This window comes from Cololabis saira, chromosome 9 (genome assembly GCF_033807715.1).
Source record: "Cololabis saira isolate AMF1-May2022 chromosome 9, fColSai1.1, whole genome shotgun sequence".
Taxonomy (NCBI): domain Eukaryota; kingdom Metazoa; phylum Chordata; class Actinopteri; order Beloniformes; family Belonidae; genus Cololabis; species Cololabis saira.
The window spans coordinates 4313808-4327797 of record NC_084595.1 but is presented as its reverse complement, the minus strand read 5'-3'; the positions used below and the strand labels follow the sequence as shown (position 1 = coordinate 4327797).

The window sequence follows — 13990 nt, the reverse complement described above, 5'->3', positions numbered from 1 at the left end:
CTGTGAACCGCTCCAGTGGGGCTCTAACGTGATGGTGGACTTTGGCACGCTGGCACGCCACACAGGTCTTCACCCAACTCGCCACGTCCGTCTTCATACCGTGCCAGACAAACTTTGAAGCCAACAGGCGCTGGGAGGGTTTCCTGCCCGGATGCGACAGGCTATGTACGGCATCAAAAACCTGCTTTCTCCATGCACGCGGAACGACGGGGCGTGGCTGTGCCGTAGACACGTCACACAGCAGCGTTGTGCCATCATCATCGAAAAGGACATCCGCCAACTTGAGGCCGGAAACTGCCGTCCTGTATGCGTGAAGGTCAGGGTCGGAGGCTTGATCTGCAGCCGTACGAACATAATCGATGCCGAGATGGACTGCACCGACAGCTGCACGAGAGAGGCCGTCGGCCACAGGGTTATCTTTCCCTGCCACGTGCCGGATGTCAGTTGTGAACTCTGAAATGAAAGCCAAATGGCGTTGCTGCCTGGCAGACAGAGGTGGACAGAGTACTCGACCCCAGTACTTGAGTAAGAGTACAAATACTACTGGTCAAGATTTACTCCGTTACAAGTAAAAGTAGCTCAGTCAAAATATTACTCGAGTAAGAGTAGAAAAGTACTTGCTTTTAAAGGTACTTAAGTATCCAAAAGTAAATGCTTTTAAATTTACTTTAAGTAAAAGTAAGAGTAAGAGTAAATTTCTTATTTTCCACATCAGTAAATTACTATATTTTTTCTAAATTAATTTAAGGATCTTTTAACTCTGGTTTCTGAGAATTAACTCTTTGAAACCAGCTGCACTGATGTGCTGCTTTTAGAACCACAATGTTATATAAAACCTGCAGAAACACCAAAAACAAATCAAATGAATGGGATCATAAGAGGACAGCAGATGATGCAGAGTTTATTAACAATCATGAACTGAAACCAAATGAACCTGCACCATCCAACTAAGTCTGGATCCCCCTCAAAGACCACTGCTTTACAAAAAACTACATCTCTGCTTTCAATAACTCAATGTTGAAGTCACTTAACTTTACAGGAAGGACATGTACCAGTACAATATAGCAATATAGAGCATAACAAACTGTCTCCCAATGTCTGTCTTGTTCGTCTCGGTGCCTGTCACCTGTAACGAGTACTTTTCAGCCTTCCTAGAAATTTACTCGAGTAAAAGTAAAAATATTTGTCTTGGAAATGTATTCAAGTAAAACTAATAAGTACCAAAGAAATCTAATACTCAAGTAAAGTACAAATCCTCTGGATATGTACTTAAGTACAGTACTCAAGTAAATTTACTCTGTTACTGTCCACCACTGCTGGCAGACCATGGTTCAGACACTTTGGCCATGGCAAAAATCAGCGGTTTGTGGTCCAAATCAGTGAATGGGCGGGCCTCAAGCAGGAAACGGAAACGCCTGACTGCTAAGTCCTGTTTGTGAGTGGCCACTACAGCAGCTTATTTTCATGTTTCATCATGTGGAGAGGGTTCAGACTGGAGCATCAGCACAACGCTGGGACAAAACTCCAGGGAGTTTTATCCTATTGTAAACCAAAACTTTGCTCATGCATCATTATGACTGAGACAGGAGGGACGACTGCTGACTTGTTTTGTTCTCAGGGAAAATAAGTTTTCTTTTTGTTCATGTCTTGTTCTTTTATTGCTGAACTTGTGTTTACCATCTAACTTTAAAGTAAAGTGCTTATTTTAACCCTAAACTGGATCTTTTCAAATTAAAGTAAAAACAGGTAGCTCTTCCTTCCGAAATGAGTTAAAAACTACAAGCAGTTTCACATCTGAGACGTTTTTTACTAATATTTGCTCCGGGGGTCCTGCTCTGGGTCTCTGAAAAGCAGCTTGTTTTGCAGTAGAAGCAAAATAAATACAATGGAAATGAATTACAGGACTGTCTCAGAAAATTTGAATATTGTGATAAAGTTCTTTATTTTCTGTAATGCAATTAAAAAAAACAAAAATGTCATACATTCTGGATTCATTACAAATCAACTGAAATATTACAAGCCTTTTATTATTTTAATATTGCTGATTATGGTTTACAGTTTAAGATTAAGATTCCCAGAATATTCTAATTTTTTGAGATAGGATATTTGAGTTTTCTTAAGCTGTAAGCCATGATCAGCAATATTAAAATAATAGAAGGCTTGCAATATTTCAGTTGATTTGTAATGAATCCAGAATGTATGACATTTTTGCATTACAGAAAATAAAGGACTTTATCACAATATTCAAATTTTCTGAGACAGTCCTGTAAATCTGAAGAAGTCTGTCCGTCAGTCGACCTGGTCCAGTGGTCCTTTACAGTTTCGTTGCACTTTTTCTTGATTTCTTACAGCGACAGTTGAACCAGCTCTTAAAGACTCTTTAATCACAGATCGAGGGTGTAATGATTTAACTGAATATCATGTCAAAACTGAAACTGAACAGCATTTAAGTGAGTTGTGCAGGTGTTTGCTGCCCTCTAGTCCAGAAAAACTGCCAACACACTCAGAAACATGTTGGATGTGCTGAAGTAACTGATCAGAAATGCTGCAGCAGCTCCATGAGGGTCCACTGATGACACGAGGGAAATCCACGCGTCATCACGTCTTGATTCATTTTATTTTTGAATGCAGGTCATGTTTATGTTTGCACACAGTGTTTCTTGACTCTAATGCATGCATGCGTTTGTGATATGAAACAGCAGTGTGTCTGTTAACATTTTTAGAGGTATTTGTTTTATTTATTTATCTATTTCTTGTAATGTTTTTATTATTATTATATTTTATTGTTGTGGACTGAATATTTCTTACATCAAAAAGACATCAAAAAGGTTTTTTATATCACATTGTTATAATTGATACCAACATTTATCTTTTAAGACCTACATGTCTTAAACTTTTATCATTGTTTCATTTTAATTAACTATATTGTATGTCAGTGTGCATTGGTCTCCCAGTTTTTATTTTTGTTTTTATTATGCTTATTTTTCAGTCAAAATGTCAAAGCACTTTGTATTTCATGTACCTGGATGAAAGTACGGAGCCAAATCAAGGCCAAAAGTTCTGCTAATTTGAAAATAAAATTTGAACCTGAAAATTCTTTTTTACAGTTTACATTTTTTTTTTTCAGTTTCAGAACTTTTTTTCAGTTTCAGATCTTTTTTTTTCAGTTTCAAATTTTTTTTTCAGTTTCAGACTTTTGGCCCCGATGTGGCGTGAGGGGCGTGGCATCAACTGAGAGGGCAAAACATTTGGGCTTGATTTGGCTCCATATGAAAGGTGCTATACAAATAACATTTGATTATTTGATTGATTGATTGATTGTTCAGTTTATTGATTCACTTTAGATAATGAGACATAATTCAAAGGACTTAACCGAAATGTTCCTTTTTAACTTGGATTTGTGGGTGACTCGGTTTCATCTTCCATCTTCCTCCTCTCGATTTGGCACTTGTTCCGACAGTCGTTGCACCGATGGTTCAGATTGACCATGTAAAATCTCGGCTAACGTGACCTTGACCTCCCTGTGACGGTCCAGGTTGATCTTCTCCAGCTTCTTGAGCTTGGCGAGGCCGACGGGGACCCGCATGAACTGGTGTCACACAGGCTGATGCATCGGCAGAGGTGTCTTCAGTATTCACATTCATTACTCAGGTAGAAGTATAGATACTATAGTTTAAAAATACTCCTGTAGAAGTTGAAGTATCAACTCAAGTTTTTTACTCAAGTAAAAGTATAAAAGTACTGGTTTCAAAACTACTTGAAGTATAAAAGTAAAAGTAATGTAAGGGGGAAAAAAGCCATTAAGAACAAAAGCCATTGAAAGTGAATGAATCTTAGTATAATGTAAATATATTAAAGAAGCATATATGTGTACTATTGAGCATTAACATGTGTTTCAGAGAGCAGCAGATATGATGACTAGTTGCCTATAAGTATTGTAATGGTGCAAAAAGTCAAACTTCAGAGGCATGTTATCATTTATCCTAACCTTTATTGGAATGTACATCCAAGTTTAGTTGCAGGAATCTGAGGGAACGGATGCAAGAACAAAACTGGACAAGAACATCTGAAACAACCACAACCAAATTCACTCTATCCGGATGGAGCAATTTAACTGGATAGTTTTTATTAAAGGCCGAAATGAAATAGATTAACGAGGCTGTTTTTAAAATGTAAGGAGTAAAAAGTACAGATAATTGCGTGAAAATGTAAGGAGTAAAAGTAAAAAGTCGTCTGAAAAACAATTACTCCAGTGAAGTATAGATAACCAAAATTTCTACTTAAGTAAGATAAGGAAGTATTTGTACTTCGTTACTTGACACCTCTGTGTAAAAGAGGTAGAACATTTGGATAGTTGTTATATTTGTTGTTGTGTTGCAATTTACACATTCATTCATCTCAGTCTCAGTAGTGCTTGAACACGACTGTTGGTTTTACGTACATCATCATATTATTGCAATAAACACCCATGTGTTTACTCAAAGTGCATGCGTTGTAGCCAATCGGCTCAATGGTGGTAACGCTATGAAGCAGCTACATCCGGTTTACTAGTCTGCTGGTTCAGGAAGTGCAGCAAATTGTAGTTATTTGTCTGACCACTAGGGGGCAGGCTCCAAAATCGAGTCAGTCTCCATTGACCGTTTGAGAACGGGGAGAACGCGCATGCAGCGTCATTTGACGTCACATCAGCAGGACAGCGCGGGAAACTCGGCCCCAGCATTGCAGCACATTTTGCAGCACACAGCCTGTTCAAGGCAACGGAGAGATACACTAGAGCAGGGGTTCTTAACCTTTCTGACCTTGGGGCCCAATTTTTTCAGTACAGAGTGGCCCGGGGCCCATTAAATATTAACACTGTATAGCAGGGGTATGCAACTAAAACTTTAAGAGGTCCATTAAGAGAAAATTTACTCAAGCGAAGGTCCAGAACATCATAATATATATATATATATATATATATATATATATATATATATATATATATATATATATATATATATATATATACATATATATATATATATATATATATATATATATATATATATATGTGTGTGTGTTTGTGTGTGTGTATATATTCAAGTAGCCTCATAGTTGTATCAACATCTGCATCTGACTGTTATATTAAAAAAAAAGTACATATTTGCCAATTAACATGTTTAACTTGAATTACACATATTTTTTTCTCTTAAAAATAAAATAGATTTGATTTTATTTTTCAAATGCTATCTTATTTTATTTCTCTACCAGCAGTTTGAATTTCCCCTTTTCTTTGTTAATTGTCTCAACACATCTTAACAATTGAACAGTTTTGCAGTTTCTCTTTCTTCCCCTCTAATAATCTTATGCCCCCACTTTCTGTCGTTCAGTGAGAGAACTGAGCTCTAATTTCTCCTGCCAGGACTTTAAATCTGGGCTGGATGGTGTCAGGTTCTCATATGCATGTGGAGGTGCTCATTGATGAGCCTGGAACGAGATTTAGTTCTAATTCCGTTCATTGTTGAGCCTGGAACAATATTAAGTTTTAATTCTGTTCATTGTGGAGAAAGCTGCTTCACAGCTGTATCTGGACCCAAACATGGGCAGGATGTTTTAAGATGGTCAGCTTATTTTCTGTGACTTCAGTTCAGACTTGAGTGGATATGTTTGATGAAAAACTTTGTGTTTTGTTTCAGTGGCGTTTCACTTTCGCACTTTGAACACCACGGTCTCTGAACTTATGAGACACTGGTTTTGTCCCAGTGTGAAGACTGAACCAGGATGAATCTGTCCATTCCGGGTTGAACTTCCCTTTCCACCTGTTACGATCTCATCTCTGTAAGAGTCAAGCTAATTACCGTATTTTGACAACCATACGGGCACCGTGTGGAAAGGCGCACCCTCAGTTTTGTGTGTGTCATTTATGTATTCAAAACACACCGCTGTGTGTGTGTTTCGCCGTGTGGAAAGGCGACGTCAACACACACACAAGCATGCAAGTGTGCATATTTAAAGGGGACCTATTACGAAAAACACGTTTTTTCTTGTTTTAACATATATAAAGTGGTCTCCCCTCACCCTGCCAGCAGAGGGAAGATGGAATCCCATGAAAATCTGCACGGTCTGTTCCCCCCCGCCCAACTGAATCCCTCAGTGTCATGTGACTTTCTTGAGCCGTTTAGAATCTGCTCCCGTCGTGAGTCACGAGTCCTCTCCAACAATAACATGTGTATTGTTTCCACAGCGAGGGGACAGTTAAGATGAGGTTTTGCATCGACACTTACCTTACTTACTTACTTACTACAGAACTACAGATGATCCACCATCTGTTCTCCAAGTTATTTATTAAATAAATGGTCTCTGCTCTTGACCACCGTTTGCTGCTGAAAGATTTGTGTTCTTTTGTCTGGAGAACCAAGAAAGACTAGTGGAATAAAATCACAGGTTAATACAACTTTTAATCATATCAAGCACAAGGTTTTTTCCGGCCGCAGGTAGACTTCTCTCAGACCACGTAGGTAGGAGAGAAAATCACACGGCGGTCATCAGTCCAGTTGATTTTATACTGAAAACGAGGGTGTTCTTTGCAAATGATTTTCATTGGTTGAGCCTAAGAGACGTGTCACTCCCATCTTCCTTTTCCTGGGGTGTCAAGCCTAGCTCACAGGTGAGACTCCCCACAGCTAAGCGTCTGCTTATTCCCCCATGGCCCATGTGTATTGCAAATTAATTTCATTAGGAGAGCCAGATCAAGGAGAAATCGACTTAAGGTGTCACCTTTCCCCCGTCTCCTCTCCAACAATAACATGTGTATTGTATTTAACTTCTAATCTAATTTTTGTCTACCCTTGGCTCTTAATCAGAATGAGATTACTTTGAAGAGAGAGCCTAGACAGTTTTGAGCTTCAATAATTTCATGAAATCCTAACAACTTCCACTCAAAACATGATTAATTCATGTTTTTCAAACCAACCATGTAAAACTGTCCACTGGGATAACTATATGTGTTGTTTTTGTACCCCCCCTTTTCATATAAAATAGATCAACCTGCTTAGTTGTATATACAAACAGAGTCCTAATCTTGTAATATTACACATGACCACCAGATGTGAAGATACAAGCAGAGCAACAAAAGAAAAACCCACAAATACCAAGACCCATACATATAGATTAAATATACAAATACATTCAACAACAATCATAAATTTAAAGCTGTGGAAGTCTGAATATTCATATTGTAAACAATTGTACATCTCATAATGGAGGAGCATTTCACAAATAAACCAAATAAATCAGTATAACCATGTGTCAAGTCCGTTATACATCCCAGTCAAAAATGGGTAAATCCAGGTGTCCAGGTTTAAGGCAACAAAAAAAAAAAAAATCCATTGTTCTTCTGGAGACGAAAGCACACCCACTCCATGATTTCCTGTAGATCGGAGTCCTGGATCCAGATGATGAAAGTTGTCTTCCGATGTCTCCCAAGTTTTTTGCTGTCCCATCCAAGTAGCCTTTACTCAAGCATCCACTCAGGCCCTGGAACGTCTCTGTCTCGGTCCCAGAGTGGCTCCTGCCACTCTGATAGACAGGGGAGTCTTCTCCTAGCCTGGAAAAGGTTTCATTCCATATCCCTGTATGTCTCAAAAAACAGAACGGACAGGTTGCACAGTAATATCTATCTATAATCTTAGTTGAGCCTTGCCCGTTTGTAACAACTTTAAACAACAGATGTTAGTTATTAGAAAAATGGCATGCAAGTAGTTTGTATTCCTCTGACGTAGTACATCTAATATCATAAATGCACCTGCTGTTTATGAAAATAATAGATTCAAAGAATTTAGTGTAGGTTCATGTACTCCGTGTGTTAAAGAATTTAGACAGGTTGATCATATAAACCATAAACTAGCACTAAGTCCACTAATCAGTCTGAAATTATTATGATTGATATCACTATGACCGATTAACATTGTCTACTATCCCGCCCCAATTTTTTTATTATTTATTTTTTTTAAACCCTTTCAACAGGCATGGGCACACTTTGGACAGATAACCATCTTTTCAAACTAATCCCCCCCAAACATAAAATAAAATAAAAAATCGTAAAATAATATTCAACCAGCTCTATGAAAAAATGTGTAAAACCGATGACCCATTGGAACAAAACAGTAGGAAATGAGTGTGTGCAGTATACCTATAATCACCCTCACATTGCAACACCAGGCATCCGCAGAAAACCTCGGCCTTTCAGCACCCCCGGCCGTTCCCTCAGAAATCACCAGAGCCGTAAGCAGATGGTCCTTTTGCCAGTGTCCAAGCATAGTTTCGACAGATGCAGTTGCATATTTTGAAGAAGATCCTGTCGTTATTTTTCTCTGTTGTGACCACAAAGTCTCATTGTCGCACCCCACGATCAGTGGTAATGACATGTTACTGCCAGCCTTGAGAAGCTCTTCCATCAGTCTTTTCTTTGTCAGAGTCTTGTGCGAGAGCCCACCTCGCATTCAGATGAAGTTCATATCGTCAGCCGACACAGCTTTGTCGTCTCTGACCTGAAGACGAACAGTGCTGCACATTGAAGCAGCATAGGAGATGGATCTGAAGTTGATTTCTGTAAGAGGTTCTGTACCAGGGGTAACTTTCCAGTCAAGGCTCCATGGAAACCAGTGCAGCTTTTTAAGGGGAGTACTTAGCACAATGCACACACCACATCTCTCACTGGATCATCAATCCTCCACCCTCTCTTTTTTTTTTTTTTTTTTTTTTTTTTAAATACATATCCTAAATCATAGTCTATGATCACAAAACTTCCATTAAAGCATGCATATATCCTATAAGATAAGGCCTCAACCATAAGCTCTCATGATTGTCTCTTGGTCATGGTCTAAAAGGAGAAAAGATCGTGCACTTCTTCCAATTCAACCTCCGTTGGGTCAAAAGAAGGAAATAACAGAACAGTCTCAAAGTTCATCTGAGCCATCTGTGAAAATGGAGGCTGTTGTAATTTTCCATCTATTGCTGTGGTAATGCATTTTAGACACAGATGTCTAATGCACGGTATACAACAACATCCGCATAAAATAAGAACAACCACAGCCACTACAAGATATATAAAGATTGATACCACCACACCTTTCCATTTACCAAAATTTTGAGAGAACCAATCTCCAAGAGTATTCTGAATGCCAGAATTCTCTGTTAGCTCCTCAGAAAGAGTTCTGAGACCTGATAGGGCTCTAGTTATGGAGCCATCTGGAGCCGTGTTGTTTGGGATGAATACACAACAGTCCTGTCTAAAATGTGCACATACTCCTCCGCTTTCAGCAAGCAAAAAATCTAACGCCATACGATTTTGATATGCCATAAGTGAAGTTGCTGCCAACTGTTCATGCAACCCAACTATAGCGTCCCTAGTCATATTATTAAGGCGTTGTACGTTGAAATGGATATAATTTATGCGATCTACATGCTTATTCACCGTAATTATTGGGATGACAGATTCGAATCCTGAAGCTACCTGATCAACCAATTTATATTCGTCAGGGACCCCCCTAGGCACTCCTATGGCAGCGATATAAGTCGGAGAATCCCCATAAAGATCGAATACATCCCGTTTGAGTCTGTTCGTGGGATGTACCTGGGTTTTCCATTTAAGGATATCAGAAACGGATGCATTGACTACAGTAACAGGTGCCACTAATGATAATAGAGTACACACACCAATCCAATCAGAGGGTAGAGTGTTCAAAAGTCTCTGTCCACCACAATACCAATAAACATCAGATCGAGCAAAAGATAGTTTAGTGACATTTTTCCATGTGGACACATCAGTTATCCTAACGCACCAATCATACGGGATATGACCCACTATGGTACCAGATTTACCCTGTCGGGCCATACACATGTGATTGTTTTTAACAGGGGTAAATATAGGCGGAATTGCATTTATTGGAGAAAGAGGATATGGTTTCTCCAAATGAGAGCATGTTGTTGGGGGATTTTCGGTTAGACATAAATAAAGCATGCAGTCTGTCTCATTCTCGGAAAAGGGTGATGGGACTGTTAATAATGTGGGTCGAGCTCGGGAACATGCAACACAGTTGTTAACAGAAGCCAATTTCACAGCAGAAGTTATCCAATTCAACCAAACATTTTCTTCTGTATAACCAGTTTCAATCTTAGTTAATGTTTTATATGAAATCTCTTTTACGCTCTGGGCTATATATATATCAGAACCAGTACTGGATATATCTGTTTCTACAGGAGCTTCAACCACACTAATTTCAAACATCCCCAACATATCTTTCCCTTTAATCCATACTCCTAACACATAGAGGCCAGAATCTGACCATGTAGGGTCTCTAAGAGTTATGATCAATGGATTGCATTGTTTAATTTTGCAATCCTGGAGAGGCTTAGTTCGAACTATTGTCAATCGACCCTTGAGGTTATGTCTAGCATTATATCCCCAATCTCGACTTGTATTAGCGATAACCCATTGCCATGAAGGACACCACTGATGTCTCTTACTAGTTAAGCAGATATATATCTGAGTTGAGGAAAAACTCTTGTCCTTCATATGACAATTAACAATTTCACACAGATCTACTTTTACCGTTCCAGCCTTATGGACTTGAAACACCATTGAGTGTGTACCAGTCCTAATCTGATTTGTTGTGACAGATATTGTACTACTCACCTTTTTGGAGAGTAAAAGTTCTCTCCACACAATCATAATAGTTATGATCAGACACACTGTAAGTAGGCCTCTCCTCCCATTCCGGACACGATATGTGTCCTGACTGAAGGAACTTTCTGGCCCTTTAGATTCAGGTGGAGTCTTGGGGGTCATTGTTTGTGTCAATGTCAGGTTTTGAGGTCCTTAAGTCAGTCCGGACCTCAGTCAAAGTACGTTCAGTCGGATCGGTGCTTGGAACACAGTGCGTCTTGTGTATCCAGTTGCTTAGTCTGTCTGCATTCAACCAAACTTTCACACAGTGTGATGTCACCTCAGCCACCTTGTAGGGTCCCTTCCACCTTGGTTGTGACCAGTTGAGTTTGTTAGTTTTCCTGAGGACCCATGAACCTATGGCAACGGGTGAGGTACATTGTTGTTGCTCCTTCGTATGGATCTCCGTCACCTGTTGAGAAATGCTCGTGACAGTATTGTTCAGCAGTTTCACATAATCTGTCACTTGTTGATGTTGATACATAGCTGGAGGTGTATCAGATGGAGCTGTCACTAAAGGACATGGCATCTTCCTGCCCGTTAGGACTTCGTGTGGGCTAACATTTAAAGTGGAATTAGGGGTTGATCTTATATTGAACAAAACAATAGGAAGAGCCTCCACCCAAGTGAGTTTTGTATCAGCGCATACTTTCACCAAACTCTCTTTTATAGTCTTATTGGCCCTTTCCACCAGTCCTTGTGAGCTGGGATGATAGACGGCTCCAATTTATGTTTGATCCCAAACATTTTTTCCACCTCTGCCAGCTCTTCATTAGAGAAATGTGTTCCATTATCTGATTTTATGACTTCAGGTACTCCAAACCTGGGGATTATTTATCTAGTTAGCCACTTCACCACCTCTCTTGCTTTCTCAGTTCTGGTGGGTGTGGCTTCAACCCACCTTGAGAAAATATCCACACACACCGATAAGTATCTTTTCCCTTCTACTCGGTGTTCAGCTCCCATATCAGTAAAATCAATCATGATCTCTCTCCATGGGGCCGCTGGAACAGGGAAGCCACCAAGTCCAGCCTTCAATGCAGCTCTAGGGTTAAAGTGGCTGCATATTTCACAATATTTATAAATATCCTTCAAAAATGGATGCCACCAATTCTGGGAAATCAATGCTGTTATCTTGGAACTTGCACAATGAACCCCTGCTGTGTGCTTCCTGGCACAACATATTGAGTAGCCCAGCCGGTGCTACTATCTTCCCTTCATGGTTTCTCCATAAATCGAAATCGTCCTTAGTAGCCCCCTTATCTGCTCATGTTTGCTTTTCTGTGGGGGCAGCAGCATCCTGCAATTCACGTATATACAGGGGGTTCAAGTCTCTGTGTGGTTTCGCAGGGTTCTCAGAGTCAGGGGTTCCTGTCTCCTGACACATTTGTTTATTTACATTATGTACATCATATCCTGCTGCAGTCTTGGCTGCTTGGTCTGCAGCATTATTTCCCCTTGCTATGCTACTGCCTCCCTTCTGATGCCCTCTGCATTTCATAATAGCAACTTTTGCAGGCTCTAAAATTGCATAGTATAGAGCCAACAATTGATCCAAGTGTTTGACTGGAGCCCCAGTCGAGGTCACAAAACCTTTCCTCCTCCAGTGACACCTATCCACATGTACCGCTTGAACCGCATATGCCGAATCTGTGTAGATATTTACCGATTGACCTTTCGCCAATTTGCATGCCTCTGTGAGTGCAGTAAGTTCAGCTAATTGTGCTGAAGCTGGCTGTGGGATAACGCAAGCTTGTCGAGTTATGAACCCCCTAGGGGTTTCCTCAACTACAGCATAGGATGCTGTTAAAGATCCAGTAGCGCTGTAGTGACTATGACCGTCGCAAAAAAGAGTCCTTGTGGCAGTAGGGAGGGGTGTTTGATGAAGCGTAGGATGTAGTTGCATTTCTCTATTAGTTTCCACTACACAATCATGTAGAGGTTCTTCTGGAATGCACTCATGGTCTTGTTTTGTGTTCATTTGGGAAGCCAGGTTAGCTCCAATCGTTGTAAAATGAATGTGTGGCTTATTCAAAAGCTGTTGTAACCCTTGAATGCGATGAGCAGACAGGGTGAATGCGTTGGAATCAAGGAAAGCTTTGACTCCATGTGTAGTGTGTACATATGTATGGTTACTCATCGTGATGTAGGATGTTTTTTGGACAGCTTTACCTATGGCAGCAACCTGTCTAACACAAGTAGGATGGCCAATTTCAACTGTATCCAATTTTGAACTGTAGTACATCAAAATCCGTCTGTCCTTACTACCTCCATTCCCCTTCTGATATAGAACGGCATTCACAAAGCCGTCCTTTTCATCAACGTCCAAATGAAATGGCTGTGCATAGTCAGGTGTATGCAATGTACAGGCCTCGGCCAGATCTGTTTTAATGTCTACAAAAGCAGATTCTGCTTCTGGAGTCCACTGCAAAGGGGCCTTATAATTCTTATAGCCAGCCTTCGTGATCAAGGAGCGTAATGGGGCAATGCGTGTGGTAAAGTCATGAACGAAGTTCTTGCTATACGTAACCAAACCCAGGAACTGCATCATAGACTTAACATCAGTAGGCTTTGAGTGAGAAAGGATATCAGTCTTTTGTGTAGGAGTGAGGGCCTGGCCTGCAGAGCCTAATACCCTCCCCAGGAAGGTGACCCGCTTCCTTCCAACCTGTAGTTTCTGCTTAGAAACTTTGTAACCACATCTAGCCAGATGAGATAAAACAAGTTTTGTCGCAATCATAATAGAAATAGAGTCAGAAGCTGCTATTAGGATGTCGTCAACATACTGAAGTATGGTAACACCAGAGGGTAGATCAACGTCATTCAGGTGTTGTTTCAACACATGATTAAAGATAGAAGGGGAATCCACGAAACCTTGAGGGAGACGTGAATAAGTCAATTGTTGACCCATATATTGGAATGCAAACAGAGACTGAGAATTAGGGTGCAAGGGCACAGTGAAAAATGCATTGGCCAGGTCGATGCAGGTAAAATAGGTATGTTCAGGTGACAATGCATTCAGCATGGTATAAGGGTTTGGAGTGTCATAGTTAGTAGGAACCACAACTTTATTTACAGGTCTCAGGTCCTGAATCATGCGGTAGTCTGGTTTACCAGGCTTTGGGACCGGGTTGATGGGTGTATTCCAAGGAGAAGTTGCAGGAATCAAAACACCTTTTTCGCAAAAGCCGGCTATTTTCTACCCCACGTATCTGATCAGAACGGAGAGGATATTGTGCTCTGAAAATTGGAACAGTGTCTGGTTTAAGCAAAATCTGTACCGGG

At 40.2% G+C, this 13990-nt stretch overlaps 2 protein-coding genes across 3 annotated transcripts in view; one reads left to right on the top strand and one right to left on the bottom strand.

Moving 5' to 3' along the window:
* Positions 1-13990, bottom strand: part of si:ch73-138n13.1 (titin homolog) — a 348772-nt gene that overhangs the window by 56456 nt on the left and 278326 nt on the right. The gene's annotated exons all lie outside the window — the stretch shown is intronic.
* crybb2 (crystallin, beta B2) overlaps positions 1-13990 on the top strand; it is a 147410-nt gene that overhangs the window by 94394 nt on the left and 39026 nt on the right. The window contains exon 1 of one of the 2 annotated variants that reach the window (XM_061730342.1): positions 11519-11522. The exons of the other annotated variant lie outside the window; for it this stretch is intronic. The gene's annotated coding sequence lies outside the window, so the exon portion shown is untranslated. Of the gene's footprint in view, positions 1-11518; positions 11523-13990 lie in introns of those variants that run through there. 2 annotated transcript variants of the gene reach the window in all.